We start from the raw sequence: 5,841 nt of genomic DNA on the forward strand, positions 1-5,841 counted from the left end.
AGGTAGCACCCACCCACCTACAGGAAACATTTCAGGATACACTCGAGCACCAAAATTCATGCACAACCTCACTGCCTGGTATCAACTTAAAATAGATCCAGGTGACACAATAGGCAGCATGTACACTCTACACGAAAACAACAACAATGGCATAGACCCAAAATTGTGCTATCATTTAAAACATTTGGATCCTGCAACATATAGGTGCACACATACAGAAACACATAATGACACACATATGAGATTCACAGAGTTAATGTACGATCTCACATCGTACACAACTAACGAGCCAAAACCAAAAACCGAAAGGAAGGAACGTATTGTGTCGGAGAATGTTCACATAGCATAGACAATTTCACCAATCCAAACAACTGTTCATGGACTGTTACGTATTGTTTTAATTTGACCACCTGTGGATACACTAAACCCAAAAAGTGTCCAGAATTGCACTCAATTCCTCTTGGTGGACTGATTAGAGGAAACATCAACAAGATTTTATTACATGATGTAAATTTGGTAATGACACATGTGACAACATTTCCAACCTACTCTCTGCCTATACAAAACATTGTAATGTTAATGATGAGTCATATGCATGGCTACAGTCACGAATCGATGACTTAATTTCTGATTACAAAGACAGACTTGATGTCCAAATTCCACCTGCTCGCTCAAACGAGACCTGCTCAGTAGTATGGCAGGCTTATTCAGATTAATTAATTCAGAAGCCAACACCTACAAAATAGCCAAACAATCCCAATTCTCCACGTGGTTGACAGACCAGATGGCCACTGGTTTCCAACACATTACCAATAGCAATGATAACATTATCAAAGTGGTTCGATCCGAAGCACAGGCGCTTCTAACGATCAGCCACACATTGTTCAATCAGACCCGTACCATCCAACGTGACTTAGACTGCAGATCATATGCACAAGATTTGTTCACTGCAACAAGACAGGAAATTTTAGACCTTCGTCTTCACAAGACCCCGACACATGTTTTGAATGATTTAATTGAGGTTTTAGACTTGCATAGATGGTTCTCTTCAGAAAAAATGAAAAATGTTAAATATTCAGAACTGTTATCCACAATTATGATGTATACTGGAAACTAATGTATTGGTTGCATTGGGATTTTTGCCACATTTCCTTTAATCCACCCAGATCTAGTTTATCCAAATTCCACTACTATTCGCTCCATTGGCGTGGTAGTTAAAGATCAGGTAATTAAATGGGATCACCTCACTGGATATATGACTTTGAAGGTACCAGTCGCACTTGTTGTCATGAAACTCACAATTATGTTGTCTGTACATGTAACACATTGCAGCCTTTCTCTCCCAATGATAGCAAACTCATAAATGTTGAATCGTTGCATGGCCATTCAAATGCTGTTCAAGTGTCTCATACACAGTGGTGCGTCATCAGTGAGATGAATTCGTTCACATATGGAGGACTGACCTGCCCTGCTAATCACTCCTTTTGCTTGGAAGTGACAGAGGACTTTTCTATGGGCCAGATCGACATCCTCGGAAGGATTCCAAAGGATGCAGAGGTCTCCCCATGGTGGGACAACACCTTTTATGAACACGGAACACAAGCTTTGGTCGACACGATGGACTTGGTACAGAACGTCATCCTCCAAACAGAATACCACCTCTCTCAAGCGCAAGTGGAGACAAACTTGGCACGAAAGACTGCACAGATTCTGTCTAGGTCATCTACCCGATCGACACAGACTGCATACACCTGGTGGAACTGGGTACTCCAAGGTTGTGCGGTTGGAAGCGCACTCATCTTCTCCTTCACGCTATTCCAATGTTGCTACTTCAGACACTTCATCAGATCAGTAAAAGCATCCACCAACACTATCTTAACTCTCAGCCCCTTAAAGCTGCCCATCTTACAAAGACTGAAGTGACCCACGGTGAGTGGCCCACATCGCCAAAATGGTGCCAGCAAGTCTGGGCTATCCCTTGAGAAAACAAAAGGCTCTCATGAGAATTAACATTTGAACTCTCTCTTGTTATAAAAATGTGTTATAATATAAAAAAAGTTATAAAATATGAGAAATGTGGTGTGCTCCTTAAAGGTGTGCCCTCCCCCAGATCCTCCATTCAATCCTGTATGTAAATAAGTATTCTTCTACAGGTATCAAGAACCCATTCAATTACAAATTCTGATCCCACAGTTGTGAACCCCTCAATAGGGGGACCAAAATCTAATTATAAAGACAAACACCACCATTTGGTAAGCATATTGAGTTATCTGGGTTTATAAGGAAAATTGGCAAAAGGTTTGAGGAGTCTGTAGGTAGACTTCCCACATGATCGCTGTGTGTAGTTTTTGTTGGCAGGTAAATATTTCTATAATTCCTCGATTTACGAATTGTTGTTGTTATATTTGATTGACCGATGATTTTATTCTATGAATTGGATTTTGAATTATTGTTCTATTACCTGGTTAATAAATTGTAAACATTTGATTTTATTCTGACTGACTCTGAAATTGTTTTCCCAAGTACATTAAATGGATTTGTATGTTGCCGCAAGTTTTGCGTCAGATTAGTGACAACTAATATTTGGCACCAATCCAAGTGTACATGGATGCAAAGACAAGAAGTGATTTTCTGTTTAGAACAGCAGATGCTGCTTTTGTCTTACCTCTGTTTTTAATTTAATGTTACTTTAGATAAGTGTACGTAGGAAACCACGGCATGGCCAATCCAAAGCTATTATAATTGAAGTAATGTTGGCCAGCTTATATCTGTAATAGTGGCCATACCTCTACTGAAGTAAACGTTAAGTTAAATTCAAGTGTATGCAGTTCCATGGGGGCTATACCAAAGTATCTTTGGTTGTGTAAACGTGAATGTGACCAATCTCAGGTATATAGCAATAACCTCTGTTTGGTGACCAAAACTGATGAGCTTGTGAACATGAGACCCGCGTTAAACAGAAGACTTGAGGACCTCTGAGCGACATAGTTTCCTAATCTGAACGGGTCAAATATACTAAAAAGAATAATCAAACATTCGCTCACTTTTAATGATGCTCCGATATCATTAAAACCTTTGTCGTTTATGGAGTCAGATGAAATAACGAGGTAATACATATGAGAAAATCTTGTTGTGTTGCTTAAAAGGAAAGACAGTAATGCGCAGAAACCTTCACCCGTATTATTGGAGACCGCCATTGGACCTTTAAACAGGCTTACAACCGTGTTTGCTGTGAGTTTACAATTGGATGCGTCATATTACTATAAAGATACACTTTTTTTCTAATCTGACTATAGAATATGTGACTAAAAGTATGACCAGTATTCAGGTTATTTTCTAGATTTCTCGACCACCGCAGACAATTGAGCCCACCCTACTCTGGAAGGTTTTTATTTGTAGCACTACACTTGAAATCTACATTCACATGGCAGCAACTCAATGTAATTAGGCATGAAGACATGGCCAAGACAATCTGCTGAAGTACAAACTGAGAAAGGTGGTTTAAGTGAACGTGGCATGATTGTTGGTGCCAGATGAGCTGGTTTGAGTATTTCAGAAACTGCTGATCTACTTGGACTTTCTCACACAACCATCTCTCTTACAGATAATTGTTTAAAAAAGAGAAAATATCAAGTTCTGCGGGCGAAAATGCCTTGTTGATGCCAAAGGTCAGAGCAAAATGGCCAGACTGTTTGAGCTGATAGAAATGCAACAGTAACTCAACCAAGGTCTGCAGAAGAGCATCTCTGAACACACTACACCTCGAACCTTGAAACAGATGGGCTACAGCGGAAGAAGACACACCGGTGCCACTCATGTCAGCTAAGAACAGGAAACTTAGGCTACAATTCGCATGGGCTCACCAAAATTCAATAATAGATGATTGGAAAAATGTTGCCTAGTATGATGAGACTCGATTTCTGCTGCGACATTCAGATGGTAGGGTCAGAATTTGGATGACATGAAGGCATGGATCCATCCTGCCTTGTATCAACGGTTCAGGCTGGTGGTGTAATGGTGTGGATCCCCCACCATTTTCTTGGCACCTTGAGTATTGTTGCTGACCATGTCCATTTTGACCACAGTGTACTCATCTTCTGATGCGTACTTCCAGCAGGATAACGCACCATCTCACAAAGCTCAAATCATCTCAAACTGGTTTCAAATATGACAATGATTTATCTATACTCAAATAGCCTCCAGTGTTACCACCAGGTCTCAATCCAACAGAGCACATTTGGTGGAATGGGAAATTCGCATCATGGATTGCAGCCAACAAACTTGTAGCAACTGCATGATGCTATCATGTGGACCAATATCTCTGAGGATTGTTTCCAGCACCTTGTTGAATCTATGCTATTAAGAATTAAGGCAGTTTTTAAGGCAAAATAGCGTCCATTAGGTATTAGCAAACAATACCTAATAAAGTGGCTGGTGAGTGTATAAGAGACAATTAACAGTCAGCTGGCCATTATTGTTGCAATGCAAAGCAGTTCTTGTTTCTCCTGAATGAGTTTATTTTTCAGTTTAAAACTGGCTGAATGTAAGAAGCTGAAGATTTGTTTATGCTTTTGAAGAAGAGTCTTATGTTCCCCAAGGCTGCATTTATTAAAATGTAACAGTAATATAAATGTAACAGTAACAGTAATATAATATTACAGTAAAATTAATTTTGTCAAATATTATTACTATTTAAAAACGTTTTTCTACTTTAATATGGTATAGTCTATTTTAATATGTAATTTATTCCTGTGATGGCAAAGCTGGGGGTTAGGATTCTTTGATGAATAGAATACTCATAGGAACAGCATTTTGAAATATCTTTTGTAACATTATAAATGTCTTTGTCACAAATGATCAGTTCAGTGTGTCCTTGCCTTTAAAAAAAATGGGGGGGGGGGCCTTAGGTTGACTCCTACACTGCCAATATAAATGGCCAGTGTTGCATGTAAGACCTGCTTCGCTGTCATGCTGTTGGTACAGTGGGAGGGTATCATTTTTTTCTTCTTTTTTTTGTGTTACAACTTAATAATACGAGGAATTTCCTCACAAATATACATTTACCTAAATATACATTTTGGGCCTGCAGGTGGAGTAGTCACACCAACTTTGTTCATTTGTTTCCTCCTTACTCTTTCTACTCCAAATCTTTTTTATTGGTTTTCAACGACAGTACAGAATAAAACATCATAAACAGTATAAAGTAAGATATTGTCCATTATTAACCCATTACATGATCTCCCCCCCACCATCCAATAGCTCAGAAAAAATAAAATAAATAATAATAAAAAAATAAAAATAAAAAAAATAATACAAAAATAAAAAAAATTAAAAAAAGGTAACAAAAAATAAATAAGTAAATAAATCCCCTACAAAGATCCTCCTAATAAGCGAAAATTATGTACCATTGCCAGTTGCAGATGCACAAGGTAAACCCTTAATGTAATTTAAAAAGGGATTCCAAGTCTTGTAAAAGGATGTAAGTGAACCAGAGAGTGAATATCTTAACTTTTCAAGTCCAATACAGTGAAAAATGTCCTGTATCCACCTGTCATGCGTCGGAGGGGAAGCATGCCTCCACTTAAGAAGGATGGCCCGTCTGGCCAAAATTGTAGTAAAAGCAATGACTTTACGATCTCGGGCAACCAAATCAGGCATAGGGGAAACCCCAAATAGGGCTATAATTGGATCAGGGCCAATATTAGTGTTGATAGCTTTTTTAAGCGTCTGAAATACATTAGACCAAAAGGACACCAGCTGCGGACAAGTCCAAAACATGTGTAGATGGTCGGCAGGAGAAAGTTTACAACGGTTGCAGGCAGCACTCTTGTCTCGAAAGAT

General features: G+C 38.8%; 1 pseudogene across 1 annotated transcript; it reads left to right on the forward strand.

Annotated features, from left to right (window-relative positions):
- The first annotated feature begins 512 nt into the window (after positions 1–512).
- On the forward strand, positions 513–2,492 carry LOC311074998 (annotated as a pseudogene). The gene has a single exon. The product of its transcript is annotated as an uncharacterized misc_RNA (transcript).
- Positions 2,493–5,841: the final 3,349 nt, after the last annotated feature.

The sequence above is a fragment of the Abramis brama genome (assembly GCF_963993115.1).
Source record: "Abramis brama genome assembly, chromosome: 24".
NCBI classification, from domain to species: Eukaryota; Metazoa; Chordata; class Actinopteri; order Cypriniformes; family Leuciscidae; genus Abramis; species Abramis brama.